Source organism: Lagenorhynchus albirostris, chromosome X, assembly GCF_949774975.1.
Source record: "Lagenorhynchus albirostris chromosome X, mLagAlb1.1, whole genome shotgun sequence".
In the NCBI taxonomy this organism is placed as follows: domain Eukaryota; kingdom Metazoa; phylum Chordata; class Mammalia; order Artiodactyla; family Delphinidae; genus Lagenorhynchus; species Lagenorhynchus albirostris.
In genome coordinates this window covers 10,598,940-10,616,793 of record NC_083116.1, presented here as the reverse complement: position 1 = coordinate 10,616,793, position 17,854 = coordinate 10,598,940, and positions in this window count along the sequence as shown.

The window sequence follows — 17,854 nt, the reverse complement described above, 5'->3', positions numbered from 1 at the left end:
TATACTCAGTAACATTAACAGCTAACTTATCAGAAAACATGGAAGCTGAATGAAATAGACTATCAACAAGGCTATCCTTCAAAAACAAAGGATAAATTATGCCATTCATAGAAAAACAAAAACTGAGAATTTGTTGCTATCTGACCTGCTATAAGAAATACTAAAGACAGTCCTTCAGGTATAAATGAACAGACACTTGAAAAGGACTTGAATTCACATGAAGAAATAAAAAGCACTGGTAAATATAAGTACATGAGTAAATAAAAAAGAGGAGGAAAAGCATTTTTCCTCTCCTATCTGATTTAAATGACAACTGCATAATGTAACAATTACATATCTTTGTTAATAGGCACAGAATGTATGAAGATATAATTTGCTTGATAAAGAAGGGGAAAGGAAATGGAGCAATGTAGGAGCAAAGATATTTGTTCTATGGAAATTAAGATGATATTAATCCAATTTAGATTGGTATAAATTAAGATGTTAATTGTAATCTCCAGAGCACCTACTAAGAAAATAAGAAAAACACTATGGTGTAAAAAAAGGTACACTTTTTTTTTCAATATTTTTATTGCAAAGCATTTAGTATGAAAGCAAGGTAGTCTGTCTAATTTGAATTACCAACTTTCATTTCTCACAGGGAATAAGATTTTTTTAATTTCATTTATTTTTTTTTTGCAAACTGGTTTTCTTTAAATTGAAGTATGGTTGATTTACTATGTTATATTAGTTTCAGGTGTACAATCTAGTGATTCAATATTTATATAGCTTATACGCCATTTAAAGTTATTACAAAATAATGGCTATATTTCCCTGTGCTATACAAGTATATCCTTGTTGCATATGTATTTTATACCTAGTATTTTGTAACTCTTACCTGTATCCCTATCTTGCCCCTCCCTCCCTTCCTTCACTCCACTAGTAACCAGTAGATTGTTCTCTATATCTGTCAGTCTGTTTAAGTTTTGTTATATTCAGTTGTTTTCTTCTTTAGATTCCACATATAAATGATAACATAGAGTATTTGTCTTTCTCTGTCTGACTTAGTTCACTAAGCATAATACCTTGTAGGTCCATCCACATTGCTGCAAATGGCAGAATTTCATTATATATATATATATATCTTTGAATATATATATTCTTTGAATATATATATATACTTTGAATATATATATATTTTGAATATATATAATATATATTATATATACATACATACATACATATATACATACACGTATATATACATATATACATGTATGTATATGTACATGTATACATACATATATACATGTATGTACATATACATGTATGTACATATACATACCTGTGTGTACACATATACACATATACATATATACATGTATATACATATACATGTATGTATATACATACATGTATGTATATATACATACATGTATACATACATACATATATATACATTATATATATATCTTTGAATATATATATTCTTTGAATATATATATATACTTTGAATATATATATATTGAAATATATATATATTTTGAATATATATATTCTTTGAAAATATATATATATATACTTTGAATATATATATATATATATATATATCTTTGAATACTCATTCCCTTCCTTCTAATTTGCCATGACCTCATTAGCACTGCAGTAGAATATTTAGAGAAAGAAAGCACATAGCTGGTAACTTTTTTTGGATTCTTTATCATGAGCTGTTACTCAAAAGTTGTACACATATAAAACCTGTTAAAACTGTTTAGAGGATTTTTTTGGTTTGGAAAAATATACTGCAAAGATTTCAAAATATATACATTTACCTTGTCAAAATATTATTAGCACAGAAAGAATACCTTCCTTTTCCCAAGCACAAGCTACACACAGAGCATAAATTACAATGTTAGTGAAATAATCTTAATTCCATAATTCAGGGCACAACAAACAACAGTAATAAAATTAGAAGAAATTCAAAACATGAAACAATCAAAACAAAGACAAGCTATCACTCATTCTGAAGTTTTCCACAGTACTCAATGAAAAATAATATCCTATTATTCCTATTATTTCTGGAGACCATTAGATGATTACTGTGAAGCGTATAAACAGAGTTGGGAAACTGAAATCCATAGTAAGTCAGCAAAGAGCTCTCGGAGAATTGAGAAAGGAATAGAAGCAATGAGAACGTTACCTTTTACATTAAGACAAGAAATCATTGCTTAGAGGTTCTAGGATCTCAGCACAAGTTTGTGTCAATGGACGGCCCTTTTAGGAAGAGAGCAGTTACTGGGCCCAAAGGCCCAAAGATGATCATTCCCCAAAGACAAACATCACAGTGATGAGCAAGCTGGCTGCCTTAACCACAACCACCTCTCACCTTTGAAAGTTTACCCATTATTGTTCTGATACTCACAGCTTGCTACTAATGCTGACATTACTACTGAGGAGCACTACAGTGTAGGGGGTAAGAGAGTGGTGCTAGAGCCAAACCATGGGCTTTAAGTCATGCTCGCCTGATGAAATTGAACAAGGGATTCACCCTCTCTTTGCTTGTTTCTTAACCTGTTATCTGATAAGGGGCAATAGTGACTTCCTCAAAGAGTTGTTAAGGTGATGTAAGTTGCTTAGAACTGCGGTTAGCCCATGATGAAACTGGCAGTTATTACCATAATTTTTACACAGTTTGCCAGACATTGCCTCAAGAGTTTTATAAAAGTGCATACATTTGTGACTGTGTACATAGACATATGTACACACTATTTCTTGATAACCTGTCATGTGCCAGGCACTATGTTAAGAGAGTGCCAAACAATTTTATTCCTTATTCACAACTCTATGTTAAAATGGACTGTACTAGTAATAGTAATGACTGCTAGTAAAATAACTCATCCATATTTTTTGAGTGCTTACTGTATACGCAGGATTTTCTGAGTGCTCAGCTCTGCAAGAATTATCTCATTAGTCTTTGCAACCACCCAGTGTGTTATGTATTGTTTATGTCCATTTACTGCATGAGAAAAATTAAGTAGACAGAGGTTTAGTGACTTGTTCAAGGTACCACGTCTGGTACTGGTAGAACCTATATTCAAATTTGAATCTCTCTGACTTCAAAGTCTAGTGTCTGTTTCTCCAACAACAACCTCTCCCTGTCAGCCTTTCCCCATCTTGAGAGCCTAGACCCTCTCCAAAATCATTCACAGTCAAACTCCAGAGTGAAATATTTGTTTCCCAAGATTTTTGTGACACTACACTTACCTGCCTTTCATCCTACCTCACAATCCCTCCTCCTCAATCTCTTTTGCTGGTTTTCCTCATCTCTCCGCACAATAAAGGTTGAAGAGGCCCAGAGGTCAGCCCTTGGACCTCTTCCCTTTTCTACCTATACTTGCTCCCTTGGTGATCTTGTCCAGTTACTTGGTTTTAAATACTACCTAGAGGTGGAAGACTCCCACCATTATTATCTAGCCTGTTGCTCTCCTCCTAGACACCAGGCTTGTATATCTAATTGCCTACTTGATATCTCTCCTTGGATGCCTGATAGACATTTCAGATTTAACATATTCAAACCAAGTTCTTAATTGTGGTCCCCATATCTGCACTTTCCCCAATCTTCCCCATTTCAGAATATAATCATTTTATCCTTTCCATTGCTCAGTACAAAAACCTTACAGTTTTCCTGACTCCTCTCTTTCTTTCACCACTCCTCTAAGCATTAACCCATGGGCAAATCTTCTCAGTTCTACATATGAGATATTTCTTGAAGCCATACACCTTTCACTAATTTCACTACCATGCTGTGAGTCCAAGCTACCATCATCTCTCATCCAGACAACTGCGATTAGTTTTACAACTGTTTTCCCAGCTTCTGTTCTGACCACCTCAACAGCATTCCCTGCAGCAGTGTTTTCTAGGCACCAGACACTGTCTTCTAAGCCTTACCTATGTGAACTTGCTTAATTACTTTTCACAACATATTCATGACATAGGTCCTATCATTCTTCCCATTTTACAGATAAGGAAATCAATGCTTTAAAAAGTGAAGTAACTTGAGCGAGAAGGAATGGTAAAATAATCTTAGTCATGTTCTTTCCATGGTGCCTTAATGCTTCAGCAATCCAGTAATTAATTCCTAAGGCTTTATGTAAGAAAATAAGGCAACAGAAAATAGATGTCTAAAGGCATTAATTAAAATGTTAACTATAATTGGAAAATGTCATTAACAATGTAAAGGTCTCCAAACTGATGGACTGATAAATAAATCAGACTATATTAATATAATAAAATATTAAGCTCTCACTAAACCCATGTATTAAGATTACAGAGCATCATAGACAAATACTTGATGTGTGTATGTGGAATAGTAATGGTTTGAAGCCACGATTTGCCCACTGGAGGAATTCAGACATGTCTAAGGAGGTGATAGGGCAGGTGCTGTTTGAAATCTGTTTGAATGAGTCAGTTGAATTGTGTAGACTCAAGAGGTCTTTTTCTTGAGTTTGCATGGAAACTGATGTGTGTTTGTGTGGGCATTTGGGATAGGGAACATTTCTCAAGGAGGGTAGCATGGTAACCTACATTGGTCCCTTAACCTGGCTCTATGAACTCAGGTCTAAGCTCTGTGAAGAGCCTGCAGAAAGAAACTAAAATAACTGTTCTAAGAAGATCTCCCATTTACCGGGCACAAACATTTCCACTGAGCTGTCTAAACTACTCCCTACACCCTTTGCCTGTATAGCTCTTACACACATTTTTGGTTCTAGCTTACCTGTCGCTTCCCCTTAGAAATCTTGCCTGTCTGCCTATCTACGTTAGGAGATCTTCCTCTGTGTTTCTTTAGCATCTTCTTCTTCCCTTATCATAACACATCATACTGAAACACATTACTGTAATTATTTAATTTCAGTATCTTACTCTACACTGTAAACTCCTAGAGGTTAATGAGAAGTCTGCTCTTGTTGTGTAAGGGAGGATGATATCTATCTCGTTCAGTTTTGGACCTGCAGCTTCTAGCACAATATCTGGATCAAAGTAAGTCATCAATAAAACATTTTTAGTGTAACTAAATTCTTTACTGATACAAAAGCCATATTATTTTACCATCCAAAGGACTGCTGGAAAACAATGAAAAATTTACTGAAGCCCTAAAAGAAGTGACACAGGGAATTATATTGCATACCACCCAGAACTATGTTCTAAAAATCTTCTTCACACATCTATTTCCCCTAAGTTTCACTACTCACCACTCAGAATTCACTATTCCTTTTTGATTTTGCACAGAAAAAACAAATAGTTCTAAATAAACCCAAACCAAATAAATAAACCCAAACCAAATAAACAAAGCCCATTTTTTTGCACTTGTCTTCTCTGTGCTCTTTCCTGTCTGAGACCTTCTGCTCTTAAGAGAATAATTAATGTAAACCATTTTAGTTTCTATTTCTAGGCACAATTCAGCAGCTCAAACATGTTATCCCAATCAGTTACAACAAATGCTTAGACTATGTTAATGTTAAAACAACAAAAGATCTTTCCTCCTTATGAGATTGGAGTGGGTGTAAGGGTTGGGAGGATGTTAATCGAGATAAGATGGGAAACACTGGGTAACAAATATGACCTGTTCTTGGACCAGTCAATTATAAACTAGGGAGTTTTCTGATAAGCCGTGACTTAGGGGCTCAGGCTGCTTCCAGTCGGGGGCTTATTGTTGCCTTAACATCAAATAGCCAGTGGGAGGTTAGGGGCAGTGTCTGGGAAAGGCACATCAGATCTTCAGCCTTGGCCTGTATGTGACACTCAAGACTTATACACATTCTAATGGTCAAAAATTGTCACATGGACAATGTCATTGCAAAGGAGGCTAGGAAATGTGAAAGTAAAGGTAGTTATCAGTGAGAATTAACAGTCTCTTCTATCTGGGGAAAAGGAGAGGCCCAGTATACAATTAATGAATAGGTTTGTCCTTGTCACGGTAATAAGGTAGATTTGTAATTTTTTTTGTTTTCACCAGTATTATTTTACTGTTATTTTATTATTAAAATGTGATTTTAAAAACACAGTAACAGACGAAGTGAGAGAGTGGCATGGACATATATACACTACTAAATGTAAAATAGATAGCTAGTGGAAAGCAGCCACATGGCACAGGGAGATCAGCTCAGTGCTTTGTGACCACCTAGAGGGGTGGGATAGGGAGGGTGTGAGGGAGATGCAAGAGGGAAGAGATATGGGGATATATGTATACATATAGCTGATTCACTTTGTTATAAAGCAGAAACTACTATATATATATATATATATATATATATATATATACTATATATATAAAGCAGAAACTATAAAGCAGACACCATTGTAAAGCAATTATACTCCAATAAAGATGTTTAAAAAAAAACACACAGAACAGGAAAGAGTCTTGAGTACTACTGGGTCTCTTAAATAACCAAATATGAGTATAAACCAGTGGGTCCCACTGTCTCTATCTCTGATGCAGAGAAAATGGCAGTTTGAGACAATAAACAGTTAAATATAATTGACAAACTTCTTAGGGATAGAGGTAGAGTATTAGTTATCTACAGTTGTGAAAAGATTATTTCGAAACTTAATAGTCACTTAATGACTTGAGAAAATAACTATCTCAAAGTGTCTCTGGTCTAAGAATCTGGGCACAACTTATTTTCTGCCTCTGGCTCAAGGTCTTTCATGAGGTTACAGTCAAGCAGTCAGCTAGGCTTGCAACTGAACGTTTCACTGGGGAAGGAAGGGATTCATTTCCAAGCTCACTCACATGGTTCTTGGCAGACCTTGGTTGTTTGGAACGATGGGCCTCTCTGGCGGGCTACATCACAACATGGCAGCTGTCTTCCTCCAGAGTAAATGATCCAAGAGAGAGTGAGATAAATCACCTAAGTCAGAAGTCACAATCTTTTAACAGCTTAATCTCAGAAGTGACGTACTATAACTTCTGTCACATTTTCTCCATTAGAAGTGAATTAATACATCCAGGACACACTCAAGAGGAGAGTATTACGCATGAAAGTGAATGCTAGGAGGGTAGGATCCCTTGGAACCCACTTTAAAGGCTGTATATCACATTAATTTTCAAAAACAAAATATTTAATTAACTAGTTTTTCAAATTATATTGGAAATTAAAGTCTTCAGGCTGCTCCTTTAGGGACTAGAATCAAATAATTTAGTGATATATTGCAACCTTGAAATTAAAATAAGCATTGTTGAAGTGACAATAAAGTCATATATTACAAACTTTATCTGAAATAAAACTCATGTTTTGGAAGTTTTTCAATATGTAATTTATAGCTCCTATCCTAACTTATAACTGTGTTCTTTGCCTTCTAGATAGAGACTTTGAAAAGAAAATCTTTCCAATATTGCTACCTTGGGAATATAAAGATAAGAAACCATTTTTTTGAGTTGACATTTAGCCATGAAAAAGCATTCCCCTTTTGAGAGGCATTTCAAATTTCCTGTTCAGACAGGTTTCCTTTAGGGCAATATTGGGGTGAAAACTCACCATGCTATAAAAATCCCATGAGGAGTTCCCTGACAGTTTGTTTGATTCCTGGATCAGACAACAGAACAAAAGGCAAATCTGGTCAAAAAAATAGTGTATTCTCCCTTGTCAAAAAACCCTTGTCAAAGGTCATTAGATTAGCTCACATTAAAAATTTTTTTTTCTAAAGTCACAAAAGCACCATTATCAGAAGAGATATCTATAATTCCATAGGCAAAGACAGAAGAAAAATGCCCAAAGTCACTTAATGACTAGATAAACAAAAGATTTCAGTTTCCTAGTAAGAATTTGTTAAAAACAAACAAAAATCTACACATGGAAGTTTGAACCTGCAATGGTTTCGTTATTCAGCCAATCTCAATCCTTTACTCTGCCACTGGAATAATCTTTCTAAAACAGAGTTCTGACTGTATCCCTGCATTTAAATTTGTCAAAGGTTTCCTACTGCCAACAAAATGAAGAGCAAACTCCTCATCAGGTATAAGCTCCTTCAGGCCTTCTGACTCTTGTCAACTTCCAATTTTAGGCAAAGTCACAGTAGTAGTGACTCTGTTTTCAATACCTCTGTGATAGGGCTAGATCTTCTGCCTCACTATACAACTGAACCAATTTGTGTCTTTTTGTTCAGGCTCCATCTACATAAAAAAAAACCCTTTATCCCAGGAATATGTCTAAAATTTTAAGTCATGAGCACACACACAAGAAGAGATAGATGAATGGAACAGAATAAATCATCCAGACATATATGTAACTATACTTATTATACATATAAGAATTTAGATTATGACAAAAGTGGCATTTCAAATCAGTGAGGAAAAATAGTTTCTTAATAAGTGTTATTGAAAGGAGAGACAAATCATTTGGGGAAAAAAACCCCGAAGCTAATTGCTACCTCAGTACTTACACTAAAATATAAATAATAAAATGCTAGAAATCAATGCGTGTGTTTTAAAATAATCTTGCTGGGCTTTCTAACAGGACACAAAACACCAAGAAGTCATAAAAGAAAGTATAAATACATGTAGTTACATAGATTCAGGATGTTAAAACTCACCATAAAAAAATAGACTTTAGGGTCTTCCCTGGTGGCGCAGTGGTTGAGAGTCCGCCTGCCGATGCAGGGGACGCGGGTTCGTGCCCCGGTCCGGGAAGATCCCACATGCCGCGGAGCAGCTGGGCCCGTGAGCCATGGCCGCTGAGCCTGTGCATCCGGAGCCTGTGCTCCGCAACGGGAGAGGCCACAGCAGTGAGAGGCCCGCGTGCAGCAAAAAGGAAAAAAAAAAAAATAGACTTTATTATCTAATACAATCCCACTTCCCTGTCTTCCATAAAAATATCGCTATTATTTCTGTGGTATTTTGGGGGGACCCACACTGCATGACATGTGCGATCTTAGTTCCCTGAACAGGGATCAAACCCACGTCTCCTGCAGAAGAAGCTAGGGCTCTTAACCAATGGACTGCCGCAGAAGTCCCTATCTCTGTAACTCCATTCATGTAATTGATCACATTAGTAACCAGGACCAGGGTAAGGCCAATGTCCTACATCATGCCACTAGAACCTTGCTTACCCTGTGGTACCATTGCTTCTTTAATCAGAACCATCTGGGCACAGCTGTTCACCAGTATTTAATCTACCCAATTGTCCAAGCACCTAGTTTGCTTATCTCCATCTTAGCCATGAAACTATGAGAGATGTACTTAAATGACATGATGAAGTACAGATAAAGTTTTCTGTATTTCTTTCAAACACCAAGATCTTTGCATAGCTGACAACTTTGAATCATTCAGATCCCCTCACACGTCATCTTCTCGTCGATGATCCAAGATCATTCTATTGAAAATTATAGCCGCTCTCCCAACAGTAACTCTATATTTTCTTACTCTGATTTATTGTTTTCATAGGGCTTACCATCCACCAAGTAGATCTCGTTAATAGTTTACTTGTTTGTCATTAGTGTCCCTACTATAATATACTATTGATGAGGACAGAGACCGTATCTCTGTATGGTTTTATTCAACACCACATCCCCAGTTCTTATTATGGTACCTAGCACATAGCAGATGCTCAATAAATATTTGTTAAATAAATGAATAAATAAAATAAGCAATGATGAGTAATATTCACACATCGGAAGTAATGTAGTGTATAAAGTGATGAATTTATTAAATAACAATGATATTAATTTCATTTCATCCTCTCCCCTACATTTTGAAAATAAACTTTATCTTTTGTCCTACCGCTTGAGGCAACATCTTTTTATTTTTTTATTTTTTTTAATTTTGTGGTATGTGGGCCTCTCACTGTTGTGGCCTCTCCCATTGTGGAGCACAGGCTCCAGACGCGCAGGCTCAGCGGCCATGGCTCACGGGCCCAGCCACTCCGTGGCATGTGGGATCCTCCCGGACCAGGGCACGAACCCGTGTCCCCTGCATCGGCAGGCGGACTCTCAACCACTGCGTCACCAGGGAAGCCCGAGGCAACATCTTTTGATAACTGAAAACATTGCCCAGATATAGAAGAACCTGCCCTATTGTGTTTCCAAGGTCATAATCTTTCTTCCCTTCTGCATCTCTATTATATTTGCCTGGAAAGTCCTCAGTAACAAGATGAGGAAATGACTACAGTTACCAGCCTTAGGAAACATATTTAGCTCATTATGTAAATGAAGTATAGTGTAATATTCAGAGCACATCAACATCACCTAAATGGCCATATGACGCATGTAAATAATAGTGCTCAAATGATATGAATAACCAGAGGAAAATCTATGGGAAAAATAGAAAAGACACTTAAATGGCATGCCATTAATTAATTTGATGCTAATAGCTCTTGTTGGAATCATTAAATATTGTATGATTTTGGTTACAATTATACATGTAATATATATGTATGATAAAAATCATGCATATCACAGAATGATTTAGACATTCTGTTCCAACATTTATATCATCCTTTTGAAGGGGGATGCATTTTAACATTAATTGTAATAAGAATAGATTCAGCAGTGTAGCAAATTTTAAATACAAAGATATTAATATTTTAATAAAGAATTATAATAGCTGATTTTTGTTAGGTGAAATTTAAAAATCATAATCTTTTTCAAATTAAGTTATCTCCAATTTTTTAACCATTCTGGCTTATTAATCCATTCCTTATTCTTTTGGGGAAATGCTAATCATTGTACAAATAAAATTATTGCAGCCACATATGGTCTTCTGAGAGGTCACAGGGTGTATTGAGAAAAAAAAACTAAACTGAGAGTCAAAATACTTGGTTTCAATTTCTAGGCATACCATTGGTTTGACATGCAACATTTAGCAGATAGGTCTAACTCTTGGATTCTGCGTCCTCCTCATTTCTAAAATGTAGTTACTAATATCTGCTTTCTTACCCTCATAAGATTTCTATTTGTATAAAAATTAGTAGTAGTAAGTATCTTTCACTAATCTTAGTTTCAGGGACAAATGTGTGTGACTGCAAGTTTATGTATGTAGGGCTTACAATTACACTACATATGTTACCCTGATACCGTGCCTCTTTTTAGTATCTCTCAGTCAGTCACCTACTATTTAAGGACTAAAAACTTTAAATACATGAAGTACATCTTGAACCATGGTCAGAAAACAGCTTTATGTCTTTGCAATAGTTAATGATTGCACCATTTCTTGATTTTCTATTCTTTAATTCATGAAATATTTAATGAGCAACTTTAAAAATCATAGCAGACAACTCTTGTTTATTTCTACTGCTTGAAATTTCACTAAAATTACACAGGAGTGGTATAAACCCCAAAGGACAAAGAGATGGCAGAAGAGACAACAGCTAAAGATGTCAATGTATTTTTCAAAGATGGATAGCAAAGTGTTAAGTGACTTAGCAAAGACCAGGAAGCTGAACTTGAAATGTCTATACACCAGAGCAGCAGGAAGAAGCTAATCCATTTGCCCTGAAGATCCTGGAAAAGCTCAGATTTGGAGACACCAGCTACAGAAGAAGTTCACAAGGGACAGGGATGAAAGGTGAATAGTCTGAAATTCTGTACACAAGGGAGTTAGATTTGCATTCACACATCTCATTCCCCTCTTCAACTCCACACACCCTTCTCTTGGACAGTGTCACTTTATGTAGATATTTATTTGGGGGGATAACTTTTAACTAAACCTCAAGGTTCCCACACAATCACCCTACAGTGAAACATACCTTTTGATAAGTCTTGCTCATGCCCACAGGGCTCCCAATTCATGTTGAATAAAATGTTAAAAGTCTTGATCTGACTCCTACCTAATAGGTCCGGTTCTCAAGCCTTGCCATAGCCTTGTTCTGTGCTCCTTATCCAAACATATCTCCCTGTTTCCCATCACCACTCTTTACTGGTCAGCTTCTCACTGGTCATTTTTATGCATATTTGTCTTGCCTTAAGTGTCCTGTAACTTCTATCCAATCTTAAGAGACCATTCAATTCCCACCCACTACATGAAGCTATCCTTTAGTTCTCTGATTTATAATGATGTACATTCTCTAAACTTCCATGTAACTGTCATTGTACTCTTTATTTTGGCATTGGATTACCTATTGCTTAATGCTGTTTCCTGATTGTCTCATATGCAGGTGTTGTGTCCCCTAAACTAAATTTTCATCTCCTTGAGGGGAAAAAACAGTTACTCGTTCTGGGGATTAGGTTGTGGACATCTTTTGGAAGGCATTATTTAGCTTACCACACTACCATAATAAAAAAATTATTTTAAAAAGCTTCCAGAGATGGAATAGATGATCAAAAATGTAATAAGGACCAAGAATCTGAATATGATGAGAGCTTGCAACTGCCATACTGAAAGCTAGAGAAGGGGAAAAAAGGTTGAACTAGAATTCGATACCCAAAGTCTCAAGGCATTCACCTCCTCCACTTTCATTGAGCATCTGGCTTCACCCAAACAGGAGAGTAAAGCAAGAAAGAGGCAGAGATACCATCCAGGAGTGAGAGGATCCAATGCAAGTGTAAGATAAGGGACATCCTAGGTGAAGCCCCAGGTGAAGGGAAAGTCTCAGAATGGCAGTTGGGTGGCAGATGCAGATAGCAGAGAGTACAGATTGAAGCACAAGGGACAGGAGAGCTTTGTAATGTCGGGGAGGATTCCTAAAGAGGAAAAGAACTGATATAGTGCCTGAAACTCTATTCCAGAATTTGTGAAAAAATATTAAGAGGAATGTTACAGAAATGTTTGAGGATTTGGAAAATTAGTTAGATATGTGGAAAGTAAGCTAGTGGAAAAAATCAGGCATAGTCCATGCCAGGCAACACAAAATGGTAGAAGAAAAGAAATTAAATAAGTGTACACTACATAATTCAGCAATGAATAATATTTACATAGTAATAATGCAAACGTTAACTACTATTTTCACCAAAAATTATGCTATAAGTATGTCATGAAAATAAACGTAAGGAAGTAGAAGCTGTAACATAAAGAGAAATGCACAAATTATATTAGTAACTGATAATTCGATAAGTAGCAATACAAGCTTATTCTTTAGAAAAGTGGAAGTAAATATTAGAGGGAAGAGTCAAAAGATTTTCAAGCTGTTGTCTCTGAGTGTGGGACTAGGATTAGAGAGAGGTGTGACAAGGGGCTGCTCTATTTTGTTATAAGTCCTTTAGTACTAGTTCATGATTTTTAACAATGTGCATGGATTCCTTTAGAAAATAAAAGTAAAAGCAACTCCATAAGCAAACATGAATGGAAACCACGGTATGGTCTGGAGCCATTGTCAGCACGGCTGTTCTTTGCCCAATTGGTGCTTTACATTCCATGGGGTGTCCCTGTCTTCAGTGCTGTTGAAGTCCCTGGATCCGAAGAGCTCACAGTTTCATAAGAGAACATGTGAACAAATATATTATGGCCTCATATTCAGAAGGTATTTCTTACTCCAAAAAACAGCTTGCAACTTCCATTATAGTAATCCACAAGATTGCACAAAATTCATTTAAATCTGAAAATAATCTACAAATTGTGCTGAAGGCAAAGCTTTGATTCTATTCTCTCTACTAAAGCACATTTACCAGAGTTTCTGAGAATCAATAAGCTTAATTGATTTAACATTTCTAAGGTTTTATTGTCCATTAAAACAGTTTGGATTGCTACACTAATCTTAGAAGCAATTTGGCCTCCTCTAGTTACACTGCTCTGAAATTCTTCTAACTTCTAGCCTCATGTTATTAATCATAACAACAGCTTAGTGATTATTGAGCATTTACTCCACATCAGGCATCATGCTAAGAGATATATATGTATTAGCTATGTCGATCCTCACACAGTCCAATAAAGTAAGAATGATTATATTCCAATCCTAAAGACAAAACTGATGTTTAGAGGAATTAAACAACTTGCAGAGTCACCAAGCTAGTGAAAGGCAGAGTCAGGATTTGCACCCTGGTTGTATGACTCAGGAGGAGACAGTGTGAACTACACTTACTACTCTTATCTCCCCAAACATTTCGGTATCTCTCCATGGCCTACAACATCAAATCTGAACTCTCCATTACCCTATTGGTTTGAAACCTCAGGAGCTTCCCAGGTAAAAAGAGAAACTGACCCCTGGGAGGGCAAGGAAAAGCAGAAGAAAAAGGCAGACCACTACAGATGGATAGGTGGCAGGTGTAATAAGCAAGGGAATTTGCATAAAAAGCCTGTCGTGGTCGGCCTCAAGACAAGTAGCTCAGCCTGCCAGAATCTTAAAGGTTAATATAGAGGCCTTAACTGGGTTCACTCACATATTCAGTCTAGATGGTCTCAGCAACACCTTGCTCTGTCAAAGCTGCGTCCTTGTAACAGCTCCCACTGTGGCAACTGTGAGCAGAACGTACATTCCAAGGACAGAGGAGGGGTGAGGAATCTCTGATTGCCCCAGGTCCAGGCAGTCATATCTTCTCTGTGACCTCTTTCAACAGGCCCAACTGCTCTGGTCTGCCCTAAGTGCTCAAATTCTTTCCAATGAACCCCCATTGACCCAATTTCCCCCTAAACGCCACACTCATATTCATCTGCACATAGTTTTTAAAAATTCTTCTCAATGAGAAGCCACTTTCTTTGTCTGTTCAGCTATTACCCTTCCTACAAATTTCACTTATTACCTGAATATTTACTAAGCTATTCCATTCCACCATGATGTCTTCCCTTTTTTAAACATGCATGTAAGCCCTCAGCTACTGTCTTATATAGTATTTGAGAATTTGTATTAAATATTAACTAAAATTCAGGCTCTCAAAGATGTTCCTATTGTGTATGTCCATATAATATGTATTATACGATGTATCCAATGAGCATTCATTCACTTGAACAGGTCAGAGTGTAAAATAATGACTTAGTAAAGCAGTTGAATTCCATTGCTAAAGTCATTAGGTTCAAAATCAGTGAACAGAGTATTTTATGTGTTTTGTTCATTTTGGTCAAGATTATATATATATTGATATATATATATGTATATGTGTGTGTATATATATATAATGTATACAGTGTTAGAATGATCTGATGAAGTGTTTTCAACATAACAATGCCTCCCAAGTTGTTATATAAAACATATTTTAAAATTGAGATCTGCTAAGAGGTCATTTCCCCAGCCAGGTTTCAAATAACTAGAATTCACTAGTATTTTAAAAATAAAAAACACATACCTGAGGATTGAAAGAAGCCTCAGATTTTACCCAGTCTGCCTTCCTACCCTGAGCTGAAATTCTATTTCCAACACCCTGACATCCTGCCTCTGCTTGAGTAACAAGATCATTTCTACTTGCCTGGTCTATTGTCATGTGGTTCTAATTGCTGATTTTAATCATTAGAAAATGGTCACTGTACTTTGTTGTTAGTGACCCTAATGCCGTTGCTCTCACATAGAGTATTTTTTGAAAGTCAAGTGCTGTTCCACTCTCACCCCACTTACTGCAAAGCATTGGCAGCACTGGCTGTATGGTAATTTTGCAGGAGACACTGAACATCACTGGCATTTATTTTGCTCCTTGGTTGACATATTTATTGGGGGAAATGCTTCAGACAATATGATAAAGATTCCAGACAGAGGACCCATTGGCTTTCCTTATTGGAAAACAAAGCATATGTGAGGTCAAAAAAGCAGTTGAGATTTCTCTGTAACCGTACTAATGAGAAATGACAAACGCTGAAATAAACGATGGAAAATAAAACAGCACTAGTTCAACAACTGATTAAACAGAGTATTTGCTTTTCTTTTTGCTGTATATTTCTAGGCTACAGATAAAAATATAGTAATTTTATGTAATTGTGAAAAGGTCATCTGGCTAATTTTATTTCAAGCATAAGAAAGTGGGAAGAATACTTAACCTTCATTTGTTGTTAATCATATTGCTTCATAATATTGCTGGAAGGAAAACTTTATCAACCAGGCAAAATATTAAAAAAAACAACAGTGTCCCTAAAATGTCTTGGTATCTTTTGTCCTTCATCTGTTTTATGTCCCAACGTATACCTTTATATTAATGAAAAGGTCATGTTACGATAATTAGCAGTAGTATTTATTTAAAGCTTATATTAATGTTCTATAAGATTTATACAACTTCTGATAAGTGCAGCAGTGAACGTTTTAATTGTGCTATAAATACCATATGGAGCAGTAGATTGCCCAAATGATCAGTTTTGTCTTTCAGCTGGAATTTCCACAATGCTACAAAATCTAAAAACTAAAATTGGCATCATAATTGTTACAGTTATTTAGTCACCTTAATTATACTCACCATGCAACTGACAAACTATATAATTACAATTATTTGGGAGATTGTTTTGCCAAATAGTCTGTTTAAAAGGTTACATCCCTTTACTAACATATTTTATCACAAAACATAATTTTCTCTGGCTTTTCTTTGAATGTGAAGGATTCAAAACAACTGGCTTAAGAATGAAAAGATGGGAAGTCAGAGGGTCTTTTAGAACTTACAGGAGAATTTCTTTGTGCTGTTTGAGTTGCAGAGGAGCTGTAAGAGTATCTGCCTGGACTGAACACAACTCTTTTCCAGTGAGACAATATGTGACACAGCTTATCAGAAATTATCCAAGAACAAATTGTGTCACAACAGCTCTCCACTACATCATCGTGTCATTTTTTTCAAAAAAAAAGATAGTGCAATACCATTCTCCAATCAAAAGGACCAGAGATCCTTGGAGAAATAGCTGTCTTTATGATTGGTTCAGGAAATATACAAGATGAGGCTGGAGCATCTTGTAGTTCCAGAAAGTGAGAAATTACTCAAATGATAAAACACACACCATGAAGGGAGGATGTCAAAGCAACACTGAAGTCAACTAAAAGAGCCCCCAATGGCCAAATCTGGAATAATTTGAGCAAGAAAATAAAGTTGTATTAGAATATAACCCAACATATAAAATGAATACCCATGAATACATACTGATAGAAATAATTGATTGAATACGTAAATGAAGGAGGACAGGCATATCTAATTTGCAGAAAAATTCCAAAACATTCATGCAGATACGACAGCCTTAAGGAGGGGAGCACAATTCGTAGCTCTTTAAGTTTAGGCTGCCCACAGTGACTTCCTTCCAAAGAGGGTAGTATGGAAAGGGGAAATAGAAGAGTGACTTTACACGGGAGAAACCTGCCAGGCACTCTCTCAGCTAGGTGGTAAAGGTCAGCACTAACAGTGATAAGCCACGTTGATATGACGTAATAAAAATGGTGCTTTACCTCTACAGCCTTCCTCTCCAAAATCCATAACCCTAGTTTAATCATGGGGAAAACATCAGATAAATCTCAAGTGAAGGAGAGTCTGCAAAATACCTGACTAGTATTATTCAAAACTGTCAAGGTTATCAAAAACAAGGAATGTCTGAGAAACTGTCACAGGCAGAGGAGCCTAAGAAGACAAGATGACTAAATGCAATGTGATATCCCAGATGGGATGCTTTATAGACTATTAAAAAGACAGTACTTATACAAAAGTTTCTCTAAGCATAAGATTAGACCTTCTCTGATATGGCAAAAATTCTGAGAGGTTATCTTTTTCCTGCTTATGAAATTAAAATCAACGTAGAACTCTTTGAAAATGTAAACTTCATATTCTTCCTCATAGGACTGATAATAAATCCCTTTTCGGGGGGTCATAATTTTAAGCACTTTCTTCTTAGGAGGATCTTGATAGACAAAAGCAATTACCATTCAAAGAAAATGTGTTGAGCACTGTGCTGTGCACCAAATGGTCAGAATAAGACAATTCCTACTATCAGGTCTTGTAGTCTGACATGGGAGGCATGTACATAACTATATTTAAAATAGTTGCTTTTATTAGAACACACTCA